Source organism: Lycium barbarum, chromosome 2 (assembly GCF_019175385.1).
Source record: "Lycium barbarum isolate Lr01 chromosome 2, ASM1917538v2, whole genome shotgun sequence".
NCBI classification, from domain to species: domain Eukaryota; kingdom Viridiplantae; phylum Streptophyta; class Magnoliopsida; order Solanales; family Solanaceae; genus Lycium; species Lycium barbarum.
In genome coordinates this window covers 43,439,661-43,458,905 of record NC_083338.1, presented here as the reverse complement: position 1 = coordinate 43,458,905, position 19,245 = coordinate 43,439,661, and the positions used below count along the sequence as shown (strand labels likewise).

Genomic DNA, 19,245 nt, shown 5'->3' with positions numbered 1-19,245 from the left:
TGGTGCGAACTTTTCTTTGTATTTTTCTTGATCAGGGAATATTCGTTTGAGCACCAATTTCCCGATTTGAAAAACCCTAGGTCTCACATGCTTGTTGAAAGCTCGCGCCATTCTTTGTTAGTACAATTGACCATGGCAAACAACAATCATTCGCTTTTCATCTATCAAAGCCAGTTGCTCACACCTCTTGCAGATCCATTCTATATCATCCAACTCAGCTTCTTGTATTATTCGAAGTGAAGGGATTTCTACTTCGGCTGGTATTATTGCTTCAGTTCCATACACAAACAGGTATGGAGTGGCCCCAGTTGAAGTTTTGGCGGTAGTGCAATATCCCAATAATGCATAAGGCAGTTGTTCATGCCAGTCTTTGTAGTTATCAATCATCTTTCTGAGGATCTTCTTGATGTTTTTGTTGGCGGCTTCGACAGCCCCATTCATTTGAGGCCGGTATGCGGTTGAATTCCAGTGAGTGATTCGGAACTGCGCACAAATTTTCTTCATCAAATGGCTATTCAACTTAGCCCCATTGTCTGTTATGATTTATTCTGGGATATCACGTCAGCATATGATGTTGTTGCGCACAAAATCCGCAACTACTTTCTTTGTTACTGATGCATAAGATGTCGTTTCTACCCAGTTGGTGAGGTAGTCTATGGCGACCAAAATGAAGCAGCGTTTATTTGATGCAGCTGGCTCAATTGGTCCTATGACATCCATGCCCCAAGCGGCGAATGGCCAAGGTGACGTCATAGCATTCAGTTCTATTGGAGGGACCTTTATCAAATCTTTATGAATCTGGCACTTGTGAAATTTTTAGACGAATTTGCTACAATCGTTCTCCATGGTCATCCAGTAATAACCTGTTCTTAAGATTTTCTTCGCTAGCACGAACCCATTCATGTGAGGCATGCAGGTTCCAGCATGCACTTCTTCAATCAATCTTGTAGCTTCAACAGAGTCAAAATCTAAGCAATCCCAAACTTGGGGTTCTTCTGTACAGGACATTCTTGTTGATAAGGAAACTATTCGCCAACTTCCTGATAGTTTTCTTCTGGTTGACTGTGATTCTTTCGGGATATTCTCCTTTCTCTTGGAATATGTTCATGTCAATGTAACAAGGTTTTCCATCAGTCTCTACCTCTACAAAAGTACAGTCAGCTGGTCGATCTCTGATTTGAACTTTGACAGGATCAATATATCTACTGTCAGGATGCTAAATCATGGATGCTATTGTTGCCAATGCATCAACAAACTCATTATGGGTTCTTGGTTTGTTCTTGAACTTGACTTCTTTGAACCGATCTGCCAATCTTTGCACAAGTTCTACATACGGTATGGTCTTATCATTTTTTGTGGCCCACTCTCATTGAACTTGATGAATCAACAAATCTGAATCGGCAATTACCTGAAGGCTTTGCATATCTATGTCAAAGGCTAAACGTAGACCCAAAATACATGCTTGGTATTCATCCATGTTGTTGGTGCAACTGAAGCTCAACTTGTCTACCATTGGATAATATTGTCCGGAGTCTGAAACCAAAACGGCTCTGATTCCTTATCCTTTAAAATTGACCGCTGCATCAAAGTATACTTTCCATCCTAATTCATCTTCATTTTCTTTGCCTCAATTGTCATTATTTCTTCATCCGGGAAGTAAGTCCACAAAGGTACGGGATTGTCATCTACCGGGCTTCCTGCTAGTAAATTTGCCAATGCTTGCCCCTTAACTGCTTTTTGTGTGACGTACTGAATGTCGAACTCGCTTAATAGCATTTTCCATTTGGCCAACTTCCCTATCAGCATAGGTTGGCGAAAGATGTACCGTAGGGGCTCCATTCTCTAGATTAGATGAGTTGTGTATGCAACCATATAATGTCTTAATTTCTGAGACACCCAAGTTAGAGTGCAACACGTCTTTTGCACTAAGGAATATCTGGATTCACAGGGTGTGAACTTCTTACTGATGTAATAGATGGCTCTCTCTTTCTTGCCTATTTCATCATTTTATGCCAACATGCGCCCAAAATCATTTTCTGATACTGATATGTACAGAAGCAAGGGACTTCCTGGCAATTGTCAATTTTTACAAAATAATTAATCAAATGTCAATTTTTACAATTTTCTCAGGATTTTGAAATTTTAATTTTGAAGGTGTATCATTGCTCCGTCTTTGACTTGGGAATTTTGAAAATTAAAATATGCATCTTACGAGGTGAAAATTAGGTGTGAACAATTGCCCCTCTGGAGTTTGAGGATGGAAAGGCCATCCTTGAGCTACGAATTTGACAAACCTAATTTTTACCGAATAATAGAAATTACAACCCTTTTTGCACAAAATTTTAGAAAGTATCGCCGGACCCCGATTTCTGGGCTTCCTACATATCTCAGGCTACATGTGAACTCTTGCCGTTTGTAGTTCTAACTCTATGAGGACTATGAAAAATAAGAGTTTTCTTTAAACTACCTTGAGGTGTCTCGAGATAATTACAGGAATATGGTCGAGCCTCGAATTTTGAGTAGCCTACATATCCCTGGCTTTGGGAATCAGGCCAATTGTAGTTCGACTCGATAGCCTGAAACGGAATATCTCTTTATGTGGGAATCCCTTTGACTATTTCCGGTGAAAAACCCGACCGAAAGCAGTTTTCAAAAAGATTTATGACTGCAGTTGCTTGAAGTGATGTTTCAATCTCGGTGTAGAAAGCTTAACTCTCGTACACGACTTTTAACCAGTTGCCCAAGAAGAGTTCCATATTTGCTCCGCATGTCTTGAGACTGGCTCTCTTGCTTCTATCTTGGCAGCTTTAGCTATCTCCAAATGCTGAGTCCTGCATTTTTTTTTTTTTGAAAATTTTGATTTTAATGTAGTCATACCTGAATGGCATTTTTCCATTTTGTTGACATTGAAGTAGTCGTCAAATATTATGTCTGCCTTTCCGCAAATGCTTCTCCGTCTTCTTTCTTTTCTCCTGTAAGTGTGTGTTTTTCGTGTATTTTATAAAAAATTATCTACTCTGGAGAATAATCACGATACTTTGACCGGCTCTTTTTTCGCTGTTTTCAGATGTTTTCATTGTTCAATGATAACTTCTGTTGGGATCTGGGTCGGGCTACACCGCATTTTTGCGAAACCTACACACCCCAGTCTGGTTGTCGTTTTCGTAAGCAAGATGCTACTAATGAAAACTACGTTTTCAAGTGCGAGGTCATTTTTGTCTCTTATGACATCCACCACCCCTGAAAATTTGGACTCACATCATTTTCTCATGCTACGGTGACTGTCGCAAATATGGTGTCGATTGCATCGTTATCCTCATACGAAGTCTGCGGTAAACTAGTTCGGGACTATATCACTTATAGTAAAAAATACCCAAATGTAAGTTGCACGTCAGAGTGTAGTATCATATTCCTTTCATGATGACTACTAAACTCTGTGTCCAAAATTACAACATTTAGTTAGAATATTCAAGTTAACTACTGCATACTAAAGTGCGGAGCCTTTTCTCATGACTACCACTATCCCTGAACCATGATTACGTTCACTTGAAATAAACTGCAGTAGCGACCGCAAATCTTGATGTAGGAATCACATTCGTATTTCAACGATTGTGGACATCAACCTCGAAATTATGCTACCTATTTTTGGCTATATATATGGATGGCGACTCAGACCCTTCGACACGTAGTCATTTAATCCATATCGTCATCTTTAGGAATGAAGCTTACCTCGGTGGCAAGACTGACACCTTCCTTTTTTCACTCCGGGGAAGAATACCCGCCCGTCTACAGGGTTCACATCTTCTGAAAGGACTAGACTCGATTGTGAATATGGCATTTCAATACCGATTTCAATGCTTCGTCTTCAAATTTTAGATTTTTAAGACGTCTAATCAATCAATGTATCAAGGCAAGCCGTTTGACATCTTGGCTGGGGTCTCAATACCTTGACACAATACTGTTTAGTGGAGACCAGGCTTTTGGTACCGTGATTATATTTTTCAGTAGTCTTAAAATTTTCTTTTGTAAAAATCTTCGTGCTCTGCAAAGCAAACAAACTTATCAGTGTAAAGCCAAGTTTACTTAGGGAGGATTTTGTTACCCTTTCGTATGCTCTTCTTTGCGGCTTTCCTCAAAATTTCTTCTTCCCTTGGCTTGTTGTCGTTATCCTGTTTTAAACATTTTAGCAAACAAGTTAGTGTAAAATATCCATTCTTGTTTGTTCCTACGTCTACAGAAAATTTTGTCTGTTTTCTATTGGCGACCGCTCTCCCTGCAAATGGACTTCTTCCATTCACACTTTGGCAGGAAAGGATGCTCATTTTCTTTGAAAATCTTTTATTTTCTAGCAAAGTTTGAAAAGCGATGATTTTTTGGAAAATATATATATTTGTTTTTTTTTTTTTTTGAAAATGATACATTTTATACACGCCCTTTTATTGTCATGATAGTAGTTACTCAAACAAGGCCTTTTGTCTCTTCTTCTTGACTTGCGAAAATTTTGTCCCAGTTTGTATGCATCTTTGTACCAACTCGAATTTCACTCTACCGAAGAATTTTTGAGACTCTCTAAAAATTTCTACCCCAGTGTAAGTGTGTACTTGTCGATTCTTGATTTTACCGTTCTTGAGGAATTTTTGAGATTCTTCTCAAAATTTCTGCCCCAGTGTAGAAGTTTTAATCAGTTCGTTTCTTTGAACTAATATATTTAGAGAATATTTGAGGTCCTCTAAAAAATTCTGCCGCAGTTTCCTTGTGGGGTTACCTTTATCCTTCTCTTGCCAGATCAATTATGAGGTTTCCTAAGATTTATTGGGAATCTTGTTTGGAGTGAACGAGCTCGGGAGAGCGTCTACGTATCCCGTTTCGGGAATCTGGTCGAAACATAGTTCGGGGTAAATATATTGGAATTTTTCTAGTAAGACAGAACTCAAAAGAGCGCCTACGTATCCCAAAATGGGAATCAGGTAATAACGTAGTTCAAAACACATAATTTTGGATTTTTGGGTTAAAGCGGCTGAGCTTGGAAGCGCCTACGTTTCCGCTTATAAGTATAGGGAATCAGGTGCTCGCGTAGTTCGTACATAATTTTGGATTTGGTTTTTTCTAAGAAAAATTCAAAATTATAAGCAAATGAAATGCAATTAAAGTAACATAAACTATAAAAACTCTAATTTTTTGCAGTCATCTTCTTCTTCATACGTACTATCTCTTGATGGCATCTGAATTGATTGCCCTTGACCACTCTTGACCATCTATCTCAGCAAGTAGCACAGCTCTTCCTGATAGTACCTTTCGCACCATATAGGGTCCTTGCCAGTTTGGTGCGAACTTTCCTTTGTATTCTTCTTGATCAGGGAATATTCGTTTGAGCACTAATTTCCCGATTTGAAAAACCCTAGGTCTCACATGCTTGTTGAAAGCTCGCGCCATTCTTTGTTAGTACAATTGACTATGGAAAACAACAATCATTCGCTTTTCATCTATCAAAGCCAGTTGCTCACACCTCTTGCAGATCCATTCTATATCATCCAACTCAGCTTCTTGTATTATTCGAAGTGAAGGGAATTCTACTTCGGCTGGTATTATTGCTTCAGTGCCATACACAAACAGGTATGGAGTGGCCCCGGTTGAAGTTTTGGCGGTAGTGCAATATCCCAATAATGCATAAGGCAGTTGTTCATGCTAGTCTTTGTAGTTGTCAATCATCTTTCTTAGGATCTTCTTGATGTTTTTGTTGGCGGCTTCGACAGCCCCATTCATTTGAGGCCGGTATGCGGTTGAATTCCAGTGAGTGATTCGGAACTGCGCACAAATTTTCTTCATCAAGTGGCTATGCAAGTTAGCCCCATTGTATGTTATGATTTATTCTGGGATATCACGTCAGCATATCATGTTGTTGCGCACAAAATCCGCAACTACTTTCTTTGTTACTGATGCATAAGATGTCGTTTCTACCCAGTTGGTGAAGTAGTCTATGGCGACCAAAATGAAGCGGCGTTTATTTGATGCAGCTGGCTCAATTGGTCCTATGACATCCATGCCCCAAGCGGCGAATGGCCAAGGTGACGTCATAGCATTCAGTTCTATTGGAGGAACCTTTATCAAATCTTTATGAATCTTGCACTTGTGAAATTTTTAGACGAATTTGCTACAGTCGTTCTCCATGGTCATCCAGTAATAACCTGCTCTTAAGATTTTCTTCGCTAGCACGAACCCATTCATGTGAGGCATGCAGGTTCCAGCATGCACTTCTTCAATCAATCTTGTAGCTTCAACGGAGTCAAAATCTAAGCAATCCCAAACTTGGGGTTCTTCTGTACAGGACATTCTTGTTGATAAAGAAACTATTCGCCAACTTCCTGATAGTTTTCTTCTGGTTGACTTTGATTCTTTCGGGATATTCTCCTTTCTCTAGGAATATGTTAATGTCAATGTAACAAGGTTTTCCATCAGTCTCTACCTCTACAAAAGTACAGTCAGCTGGTCGATCTCTGATTTGAACTTTGACAGGATCAATATATCTACTGTCAGGATGCTAAATCATGGATGCTATTGTTCCCAATGCATCAACAAACTCATTATGGATTCTTGGTATGTTCTTGAACTTGACTTCTTTGAACCGATCTGCCAATCTTTGCACAAGTTCGACATACGGTATGATCTTATCATTTTTTGTGGCCCACTCTCATTGAACTTGATGAATCAACAAATCTGAATCGGCAATTACCTGAAGGCTTTGCATATCTATGTGAAAGGCTAAACGTAGACCCAAAATACATGCTTGGTATTCATCCATGTTGTTGGTGCAACTGAAGCTCAACTTGTCTACCATTGGATAATATTGTCCGGAGTCTGAAACCAAAACGGCTCTGATTCCTGATCCTTTAAAATTGACCGCTCCATCAAAGTATACTTTCCATCCTAATTCATCTTCATTTTCTTTGCCTCAATTGTCATTATTTCTTCATTCGGGAAGTAAGTCCACAAAGGTACGGGATTGTCATCTACCGGGCTTCCTGCTAGTAAATTTGCCAATGCTTGCCCCTTAACTGCTTTTTGTGTGACGTACTGAATGTCGAACTCGCTTAATAGCATTTTCCATTTGGCCAACTTCCCTATCAGCATAGGTTGGCGAAAGATGTACCGTAGGGGGTCCATTCTCTAGATCAGATGAGTTGTGTATGCAGCCATATAATGTCTTAATTTCTGAGACACCCAAGTTAGAGTGCAACACGTCTTTTGCACTAAGGAATATCTGGATTCACAGGGTGTGAACTTCTTACTGATGTAATAGATGGCTCTCTCTTTCTTGCCTATTTCATCATTTTATGCCAACATGCGCCCAAAATCATTTTCTGATACTGATATGTACAGAAGCAAAGGACTTCCTGGCAATTGTCAATTTTTACAAAATAATTAATTAAATGTCAATTTTTACAATTTTCTCAGGATTTTGAAATTTTAATTTTGAAGGTGTATCATTGCTCCGTCTTTGACTTGGGAATTTTGAAAATTAAAATATGCATCTTACGAGGTGAAAACTAGGTGTGAACAATTGCCCCTCTTGAGTTTGAGGATGGCAAGGCCATCCTTGAGCTACGAATTTGACAAACCTAATTTTTACCGAATAATAGAAATTACAACCCTTTTTGCACAAAATTTCGAAAGTATCGCCGGACCCCGATTTCTGGGCTTCCTACATATCTCAGGCTACATGAGAACTCTTGCCGTTTGTAGTTCTAACTTTATGAGGACTATGAAAAATAAGAGTTTTCTTTAAACTACCTCGAGGTGTCTCGAGATAATTACAGGAATATGGTCGAGCCTCGAATTTTGAGTAGCCTACATATCCCTGGCTTTGGGAATCAGGCCAATTGTAGTTCGACTCGATAGCCTGAAATGGAATATCTCTTTATGTGGGAATACCTTTGACTATTTCCGGTGAAAAACCCGACCGAAAGCAGTTTTCAAAAATATTTATGACTGCAGTTGCTTGAAGTGATGTTTCAATCTCGGTGTAGAAAGCTTAACTCTCGTACACGACTTTTAACCAGTTGCCCAAGAAGAGTTCCATATTTGCTCCGCATGTCTTGAGACTGGCTCTCTTGCTTCTATCTTGGTAGCTTTTAGCTATCTCCAAATGCTGAGTCCTGCATTTTTTTTTTTTTGAAAATTTTTATTTTAATGTAGTCATACCTGAATGGCGTTTTGCCATTTTGTTGAAATTGAAGTAGTCGTCAAATATTATGTCTGCCTTTCCGCAAATGCTTCTCCGTCTTCTTTCTTTTCTCCTGTAAGTGTGTGTTTTTCGTGTATTTTTTAAAATATGATCTACTCTGGAGAATAATCACGATACTTTGACCGGCTCTTTTTTCGCCGTTTTCAGATGTTTTCATTGTTCAATGATAACTTCTGTTGGGATCTGGGTCGGGCTACACCGCATTTTTGCGAAACCTACACACCCCAGTCCGGTTGTCGTTTTCGTAAGCAAGATGCTACTAATGAAAACTACGTTTTCAAGTGCGAGGTCATTTTTGTCTCTTATGACATCCACCACCCCTGAAAATTTGGACTCACATCATTTTCTCATGCTACGGTGACCGTCGCAAATCTGGTGTCGATTGCATCGTTATCCTCATACGAAGTCTGCGGTAAACTAGTTCGGGACTATATCACTTATAGTAAAAAATACCCAAATGTAAGTTGCACGTCAGAGTGTAGTATCATATTCCTTTCATGATGACTACTAAACTCTGTGTCCAAAATTACAACATTTAGTTAGAATATTCAAGTTAACTACTGCATACTCAAGTGCGGATCCTTTTCTCATGACTACCACTATCCCTGAACCATGATTATGTTCACTTGAAATAAACTGCAGTAGCGACCGCAAATCTTGATGTAGGAATCACATTCGTATTTCAACGATTGTGGACATCAACCTCGGAATTATGCTACCTATTTTTGGCTATATATATGGATGACGACTCAGACCCTTCGACACGTAGTCATTTAATCCATATCGTCATCTTTAGGAATAAAGCTTACCTCGGTGGCAAGACTGACACCTTCCTTTTTTCACTCCGGGGAAGAATACCCGCCCGTCGACAGGGTTCACATCTTCTGAAAGGACAAGACTCGATTGTGAATATGGCATTTCAATACCGATTTCAATGCGTCGTCTTCAAATTTTAGATTTTTAAGACGTCTAATCAATCAGTGTATCAAGGCAAGCCGTTTGACATCTAGGCTGGTGTGTCAATACCTTGACACAATACTGTTTAGTGGAGAACAGGCTTTTGGTACCGTGATTATATCTTTCAGTAGTCTTAAAATTTTCTTTTGTAAAAATCTTCGTGCTCTGCAAAGCAAACAAACTTATCAGTGTAAAGCCAAGTTTACTTAGGGATGATTTTGTTACCCTTTCGTATGCTCTTCTTTGCGGCTTTCCTCAAAATTTTTTCTTCCCTTGGCTTTTTGTCGTTATCCTGTTTTAAACATTTTAGCAAATAAGTTAGTGTAAAATATCCATTCTTGTTTGTTCCTACGTCTACAGAAAAATTTGTCTGTTTTCTATTGGAGACCGCTCTCCCTGCAAATGGACTTCTTCCATTCACACTTTGGCAGGAAAGGATGCTCATTTTCTTTGAAAATCTTTTATTTTCTAGCAAAGTTTGAAAAGCGATGATTTTTTGGAAAATATACATATATTTGTTTTTTTTTTTTTTTTGAAAATGATATATTTTATACACGCCCTTTTATTGTCATGATAGTAGTTACTCAAACAAGGCCTTTTGTCTCTTCTTCTTGACTTGCGAAATTTTTGAATCCCTTTCGAAAATTTTGTCCCAGTTTGTATGCATCTTTGTACCAACTCGAATTTCACTCTACCGAAGAATTTTTGAGACTCTCTAAAAATTTCTACCCAGTGTAAGTGTGTACTTGTCGATTATTGATTTTACCGTTCTTGAGGAATTTTTGAGATTCTTCTCAAAATTTCTGCCCCAGTGTAGAAGTTTTAATCAGTTCGTTCCTTTGAACTAATATATTTAGAGAATTTTTGAGGTCCTCTAAAAAATTCTGCCCCAGTTTCCTTGTGGGGTTACCTTTATCTTTCTCTTGCCAGATCAATTATGAGGTTTCCTAAGATTTATTGGGAATCTTGTTTGGAGTGAACGAGCTCAGGAGAGCGTCTACGTATCCCGTTTCGGGAATCTGGTCGAAACGTAGTTCGGGGTAAATATATTGGAATTTTTCTAGTGAGACCGAACTCAAAAGAGCGCCTACGTATCCCAAAATGGGAATCAGGTCATAACGTAGTTCAAAACACATAATTTTGGATTTTTGGGTTAAAGCGGCTGAGCTTGGAAGCGCCTACGTTTCCCCTTATAAGTATAGGGAATCAGGTGCTCGCGTAGTTCGTACATAATTTTGGATTTGGTTTTTTCTAAGAAAAATTCAAATTATAAGCAAATGAAATGCAATTAAAGTAACATAAACTATAAAAACTCTAATTTTTTGCAGTCATCTTCTTCTTCATACGTATTATCTCTTGATGGCATCTGAATTGATTGCCCTTGGCCACTCTTGACCATCTATCTCAGCAAGTAGCACAGCTCTTCCTGATAGTACCTTTCGCACCATATAGGGTCCTTGCCAGTTTGGTGCGAACTTTCCTTTGTATTCTTCTTGATCAGGGAATATTCGTTTGAGCACCAATTTCCCGATTTGAAAAACCCTAGGTCTCACATGCTTGTTGAAAGCTCGCGCCATTCTTTGTTAGTACAATTGACCATGGCAAACAACAATCATTCGCTTTTCATCTATCAAAGCCAGTTGCTCACACCTCTTGCAGATCCATTCTATATCATCCAACTCAGCTTCTTGTATTATTCAAAGTGAAGGGATTTCTACTTCGGCTGGTATTATTGCTTCAGTGCCATACACAAACAGGTATGGAGTGGCCCCGGTTGAAGTTTTGGCGGTAGTGCAATATCCCAATAATGCATAAGGCAGTTGTTCATGTCAGTCTTTGTAGTTATCAATCATCTTTCTGAGGATCTTCTTGATGTTTTTGTTGGCGGCTTCGACAGCCCCATTCATTTGAGGCCGGTATGCGGTTGAATTCCAGTGAGTGATTCGGAACTGCGCACAAATTTTCTTCATCAAGTGGATATTCAAGTTAGCCCCATTGTATGTTATGATTTATTCTGGGATATCACGTCAGCATATGATGTTGTTGCGCACAAAATCCGCAACTACTTTCGTTGTTACTGATGCATAAGATGTTGTTTCTACCCAATTGGTGAAGTAGTCTATGGCGACCAAAATGAAGCGGCGTTTATTTGATGCAGCTGGCTCAATTGGTCCTATGACATCCATGCCCCAAGCGGCGAATGGCCAAGGTGACGTCATAGCATTCAGTTCTATTGGAGGAACCTTTATCAAATCTTTATGAATCTGGCACTTGTGAAATTTTTAGACGAATTTGCTACAATCGTTCTCCATGGTCATCCAGTAATAACCTGTTCTTAAGATTTTCTTCGCTAGCACGAACCCATTCATGTGAGGCATGCAGGTTCTAGCATGCACTTCTTCAATCAATCTTGTAGCTTCAACAGAGTCAAAATCTAAGCAATCCCAAACTTGGGGTTCTTCTGTACAGGACATTCTTGTTGATAAAGAAACTACACTACAAGAAATTGGATTTTTAACGACCACATCTCAACGAAGGGATGTAAATCCGGTCGTTATAAGTATACCTACAGATTTTTGCAGTCGTTAAAGTCAAAATTTTGCTTAAAAACAGCGAAGGGATAATATCCGGTCAATAAAAACAAAAAAATCCTGTCGTTATTTCCAACACATGAATAAAAAAAGAGCGCCAGGCTTCTTTACGTTTCCCACATTTTTTTCTAAAATGCTTCTGCCCCTTCTACGCCAAAATCCCTAACTGCCACCTCCCATCTCTTTTAGGTCCTGATACCTTGCACTTCAGTATTTCAAATCCAACTCCAAAATCGGAGGAAGCTCACACGGTTTTGGTGAAGATTATTATGTATGACAGAGGCATGTCTAAGGGCCTTTAGTTTTCCTTCTCTGGGCTAAGGGCGCTACCAAATAAACGAGATATGTTCGTTTTTTTGCTAGTTTTTGGTTAATTCTTCACTATCTGAATGAATTAGTGTTTGTATATCTGTGAGAAGTTGTGGCTCTTCCTCTAATGTCACGTTATTCAGGTTTGTTAAAGTTGATAATTTTGCCCTAGTGTGAAATGGATTGGGTTTTGTTTAATTGAACTATTTCAGTCTGATGATTTGTTTTTGTATGTGTGTTTATTGTCCAATTTGAGGCTAATTCTCGGTTCTGTGTATTTGTTGTACGCTGTGGAAAATTTTAATTTTTTCCTTTTGGAATTTGGTATGCTAAATATTTTTTCTAGAAATAGTGGAGTATGCATGTCTGCAGATGCATTTGCCTTAAAGTGCAGAATAGTGAATTGTGAGGGTTGTCTTCTAAGTTCATTCATCTTTAATTTGTGAAGAAAGGACTGTACATTTATGCGCTCAAATCTCTTTACTTTACTCGAATATCATAATGCCTTAAATCCTGGGCGCTTTCCAATTTTGCGAAACAGTAGATTGATAGATATCTCATATTATTTTAAAAAATGAAGATTTTCATGATATTCTTTGGATAAGTAACTGAAATTTCTTTTGAATTAATATGGAAAATTTTGTTCTTAACCTCTGTGTGGTTCTATAAATCTATTATATTTGAATGAATGAGAAGTCTGGGAAAGACCCCAAGAGGGTTATGAGCTGTATTTACCATCCGCAACCAAAATTGAGTGTCAATATATTAAGCCTTTGAAAGCTATTAGATAGCCTCTTTACCATTTAAAAGATGCATGTGTTCTAATTAGTACTAGCTTGATGTAAGATAAGAAGTGACTTTTAGCATATTAACACTGGAGTGGAACTTGTTTCAGAGATTGTAGTTAGAGGTATCCACACATAATTGGTGAAACAATATGCATTCTAAACAAGTAAAGTTTAACGTAGTGTGAAAGTGTTTCTCATTTCTTTCTTGTTGGTGCATCATGTTAGGTTACATGTTAATTTCTTTATGTTGTCCTCATTGCTTTTTCATATAATCCTCAATCATTCAGCACTTAGTTAATTATTTATGGTTGATGTAACTCATCAACATGGAGAAATCAGAGTAGTTTAGATGCTAAAATGGTGCCACCGCCTAATTTTTCATTGTGCTCTATCAAACTAAGCCATTAAATTTGGAAGGATAGAAAAGTAATAAAATATAGCAAGCAACCATCAAATTTATAACATTCTGTAATATCCAAAATGCTTCAGAAACTTCCACAAGTTCCAAAAAGCTCATTCAAGCTAGCAAAGAATGTGAAAAGTCTGGACTACTTGGATTGTTGTGTTCATGTCATTTCATTTTACTAAAATGTATTTTAACACTTACCATAATCAATGAAGTTTAAATTTGGACTCTCCTAAGTTTGTTGGACGGTAAAAGTATTTCTATTAGTTAAAATCTTATAAGGTGTTTTTGTTTCTTATCTTTATCACTTTTCTACCTTTGCGTAATAGTAATTACAGACATTATTGAAACGTAAAACTGAATGCTTGAAGTATGAATGATAGAGAGAGGAGTCTAGTAGTTTAAGTAATTCGAGTTCAAGCTAAGGATCTCTAAAATGAACAATAATTTGTTTTTTCTATCTTCATTTTTTATTGTATTTTCTCTGTGTAAATATATGAGCTGGCGATAATTTATTGAAATTTGAAATTTCAGCTATGCAGATTAAATTCCTTACACTATTTGTGTTTGTTCAAGAATTTTTTTCTCCAACGATAGCTCTCGGGGTGGTGTATACATATCTCCCTTCACTATATGAGTTGCTTCACGTTATTTCTTGAATACCAAATTTTACATACTTTAATTGAATAAAAGTTTCTCAATCGAGAAATCCTCTGTGGCTATGAAGTCGTTCTGCAAGCGCTCGGCTGATTGCTTGGAGATGCATTTACTGTCCTTTGACATAAACATGAGGAAACATAAGATCTTTCTTGGATGCAGGTAAGTTCCTTTATCATTCAAAGATTAGAAAAATGCATGTTCCTTTTTGTTCAATTTTCTATCATTTTTTATCCATTTGTGTAGTATGCAGTGCATTTTATTCAACTACTGACTTACTATTCTTTTTCTTTTTGGGTTTAGTTATCCATATATTGTTGTATCAGGAATCAAAGTTTTTTGTTTCTTTCTATATGACCATTGATAAAGATTCTCCTTGATCTTTATCTTTTCCATGTTTTAAAGCTTCTAGCGGTTGGATGCATAAAATCTGAAATCTTATCTATGCCTGGTATTTTTGCCTTGTTTCAAGACCTTTGAAAACATTTCTGCAGTGATGTAGACGATTTCATTTGCCTTTAAACTGTGTGCACTGGTTCAAATTCTTGGTGAACTATTTGCAACTTTGAGGATACTGTCGTTATCATTTGAAGTATCACGTGTACAGTAGGTGCACTGGACAAATTCTTTTCTAATTTAAAGGTTCTTAAAAATGCTAGAGAAACGTCTACTCTGTATAGATATCTTCTACAACCAAGATATCTTCTTATAATGTGATGTACATGAAATAGAGTGGCACTTCTTATTTTTCAAGAAGAATATTGTCAAGATAAAATAATATAGTTAAATTATTTTGGTTTAGTAATGTTTCTTACAAATCTTTGTAAGCCCACCTGGTAAAAGTAGTTACAGTGATCCCGCCAAGCACATGCTCCCTTTCTTTGTAATTAGTAGAGAATAGGTACCTAAAATACATGTTGCAAATTTATAATGAGTTAATTTCAGCACATGCATGTTTTATTTTACTTTGCGCATTAAGCCTCTTTTTGGCACAGCAAATACATTATTAACAGTTAAGTACAATCTATATGTTTATTGATTATTGTCAATTGTATTTATGGTTTGTTAACACTTAGTGCACTGCTTACTAGGTGTTGCAATGTCAGTGCCATGTAGCTTATCAAATGGTGTCATCTTAATGTAGTTTTAATAAAACTGGCATGACAGCATTGCAGATGTTTTTGGATACTCAAGCAGTAAAGACTATTTTGCTGGAAGGTCCTTCCCTCTGAAAACAAGTAAGATTTCCAGCATTTCAGAAGTGTAGATCCTTTTTTTGTTTTCTTTTTTGTTGTGTGTTTTATTAAATTTTAAATTGGCATTTTGTCCCCAGCACTTTCATCCTCTTTAACATTTACATTGTTATACCTTGAGGCAAGCACATGTTTTCACTTTATTCCTGAAGTAAGATTCAGTTTCGATGAAATAAAGTGACTAATAGTTTAAACTGTCAATATGATTGGTCCTAGAAAGCTAAACAAACAAAGGTGACTGTTGCTCGTTCGAAATATTTAGTCTCCTGATGAATATGAAACTACATTGTTACAGAAAAAGCAGTTATAATATCTCTAAATCCTTCGCAGAAAGTCTTCTCTATTGTCACTAGTATCAGAGGCTAGATACGCCTCTGACTAGTATTTTGTGCACTGAGTTCGTCTTCTTGAAGTAATTGGCTCCACCAAAAGCCTTTATGCTAACTCTCTAAATGCCCTCGGTACAATAGTTTAAAACAAGAATATTGGCTTAAACTTTTTTGACCTTCTCCAATTTGTACAGATAGTAGGAGCTGCTAGCTATTCAAAATTTGTCAGTTGTGAGATGACCAAAGCAGAAGCGTTATTGAAGGTCGGCGATTGATGAGTGCTTGTCTGAAATGAGGCTCTTGTATTCCTTCCTCTGGATAGTATACTGACTTTGCTTTGTGAAATAGGTCATACTGTCTCCAATAGATTCTGCGGCGGATACATACTGTGTGCAGGTGCCAGAGGGAACGCTCTCAGAGTTTCAACGTCTTTTGGAGCTAAGGTTCTGTTGTTCATTTTATTCTCCTGCTTTTCAAATTCTAAAATGTTATTTTAGATGTTGCTATGAGAGATAAGCTGTTTGTTAATCAAAATTATTTTAACATCCTGCATTAACATTAAACTGCTTCACAGGACTACTTTACACTCATAAGATTTTTATCTTCATACTTTTAGTATTTCTCGCTCTGAATTTTGGTAATCAAACTGGTATTAGTGTGAAGTTGATTGCTTTATCTTTCTACAAACATTATTGAGGGTCAAGTCTATCCCTTTCTCTAAAGGCAGTTACTAGGTATTTGTTTGGACATGTTGCCATTTGCAAAGGTTGAATGTAAATACTTATTATCTTTGGTGATGTAATTTCTTATGGCAAAATAATATCCGTAGAGATATCTCACTCATTGGAATAGACCCAAGGATATGCACATGTAAGCCTTTATTTTCTGGAGAGTTTCTCTTAGTCATACACTCTATGGCAGAAGAGGACTACATACGTTACAGGATTCTCTTGGAACAAAGTTGGGAAACACTAAAGGTTGTGGCTAAAGTGTACTTGTGTCCTAAGCAGAATAAACTACTCAGCGACGTGCATATTTATCCACCTACTCTCTATATGCTTTATCGATACAATGCTCTAGTGAGTTCTGTTTTCATCCTTATTTGTGCTTTAATCTCTAACTTATGTTTGCTTTCTTCTGACAGTTCTGTTGTCAAATAAATTATTTTGACAGTTCCTGGTGCTATGTTTTTTTAAAATAATAATAAAAAAAAACTAATATGTCAGTAGGACAGTCCTATTGATGGATTTTATTGATAAAGAGATAAAAATTGTATCTTACATCATGTTCAAAATAGGAACTAGCTAAAAGGAGATAAACTATAACTATGTTGAAGTTCAAGCTTATGAAGCTCTCCCTTCCTATTACATGATCTAGAGTTAACACAAGTTCCTCAATGTAGCTTGTTTGTGTCCAGTAGAGCCAAACTATTATGATTGTGATCATCATGCAATCTTTTTGGTTCTGATCCACAAGTCTGTGAACTTCATCTTGTCCATGTTGATTAGCTTCCTTCCCGTGCTTGGTAATTCCTGAAAGTTTCTGAATTCTAGATTTCTGTCAGTGTCCAATGCAAGATTTGCCAAATAGTCTGCTATTTTGTTGCCTTCCCTGTATATATGCTGAAACTGAACATCACAGAGCTGCATGAACTTCTTTATGTCTTCAATCACTGTAATCCTAGTGCTATGTTTGCTTTCTTTGTTGTTAGTTTTGCTGTCCGTGGAGTTCTCTTATCGAATAAGTTTGGCTTCCTTTCTGTTTGATACTTGCATTAAGTTTAGTTCTCTTTTCAACTAATTTTTTTTGGACGGTTCCTATAAATTGTGTTTGCTTTCATTGTGGTAATCTTGATTTTGTGGAAAAGAAAATAAGAAAAGTAGTAGCAAGCAAGTATTAGGATATTTGTCGTCAAACTGACATAAAGTTGTTATTTTAACAGATTAAGAATTTGAAAGTTGAAGAACTGACTTGCACCTGAAGAGACTGAAGCACAAGTATGAGCAAGTGAAAATGAAAGAACAAGTTGAAGCGCAAGACAAACCTAATTTCTGTTTTGTTAGGAGTTATTTGAAGATGTTCTCATTTGTACATGCAACAATTTTATTCTCTTATATTAGTAGTTGATACTATAATGTCATATATTTTTTGTAATGTGACGCTTTAGTTCTTTGTAATTGACTATATGAAATTTTATATGAATAATCGCAATATTAATTACTTTTATGTTTCTGGATGTGTTGTATAAATGAAAAAATTGATTAGTTATTGGTTTATATATACTTTTATTGTAATAACCATATAATGATTGGATGTTCAGTTAGATAATTAGTGAAGGTAAATCCCGTCGCTAAAAGCACTTTTAAAGACCAGATTTGTCTTTGTAAAAAGGTTTTTAACGACCCAAATGACAATTAGTGAATGGAAAATTTGGTCGTGAAAAGTAGGTGAGACCGGAGTTTTTGCCGTTGCTAAAGGTTTTTTAACGATCGGACTTCCATTCCGATCTTTAACTTTTAACGACAGAGCTTTTAGCGACCGGTTATGATCGGAATTTTGCCGGTCGTTAATGACCATTAGCGATTGGAATCAGACTTTTTATGACCGGATTTCCTCTCACTAAAGGCTTTTTTTCTTGTAGTGCTATTCACCAACTTCCTGATAGTTTTCTTCTGGTTGACTGTGATTCTTTCGGGATATTCTCCTTTCTCTAGGAATATGTTAATGTCAATGTAACAAGGTTTTCCATCAGTCTCTACCTCTACAAAAGTACAGTGAGCTGGTCGATCTCTGATTTGAACTTTGACAGGATCAATATATCTACTGTCAGGATGCTAAATCATGGATGCTATTGTTGCCAATGCATCAACAAACTCATTATGGGTTCTTGGTATGTTCTTGAACTTGACTTCTTTGAACCGATCTGCCAATCTTTGCACAAGTTCGACATACGGTATGATCTTATCATTTTTTGTGGCCCACTCTCATTGAACTTGATGAATCAACAAATCTGAATCGGCAATTACCTGAAGGCTTTGCATATCTATGTCAAAGGCTAAATGTAGACCCAAAATACATGCTTGGTATTCATCCATGTTGTTGGTGCAACTGAAGCTCAACTTTTCTACCATTGGATAATATTGTCCGGAGTCTGAAACCAAAACGACTCTGATTCCTGATCCATTAAAATTGACCGCTCCATCAAAGTATACTTTCCATCCTAATTCATCTTCATTTTCTTTGCCTCAATTGTAATTATTTCTTCATCCGGGAAGTAAGTCCACAAAGGTACGGGATTGTCATCTACCGGGCTTCCTGCTAGTAAATTTGCCAATGCTTGCCCCTTAACTGCTTTTTGTGCGACGTACTGAATGTCGAACTCGCTTAATAGCATTTGCCATTTGGCCAACTTCCCTATCAGCATAGGTTGGCGAAAGATGTACCTTAGGGGGTTCATTCTCTAGATCAGATGAGTTGTGTATGCAGCCATATAATGTCTTAATTTCTGAGACACCCAAGTTAGAGTGCAACACGTCTTTTGCACTAAGGAATATCTGGATTCACAGGGTGTGAACTTCTTACTGATGTAATAGATGGCTCTCTCTTTCTTGCCTATTTCATCATTTTATGCCAACATGCGCCCAAAATCATTTTCTGATACTGATATGTATAGAAGCAATGGACTTCCTGGCAATTGTCAATTTTTACAAAAT

General features: G+C 37.2%; 1 long non-coding RNA gene across 5 annotated transcripts; it reads left to right on the top strand.

Moving 5' to 3' along the window:
- Positions 1–11,809: 11,809 nt before the first annotated feature.
- Positions 11,810–17,746, top strand: LOC132626444 (uncharacterized). Of its 5 annotated transcripts, none has more exons than XR_009577300.1 (5): positions 11,810–12,242; positions 14,021–15,188; positions 15,727–15,795; positions 15,881–15,975; positions 17,475–17,746. It is a non-coding gene; the product is annotated as an uncharacterized LOC132626444 (long non-coding RNA). The 5 variants fall into 5 exon arrangements; XR_009577298.1 differs by having other exon boundaries at positions 13,828–15,188; XR_009577299.1 differs by having other exon boundaries at positions 11,820–14,112; positions 15,126–15,188.
- Positions 17,747–19,245: the final 1,499 nt, after the last annotated feature.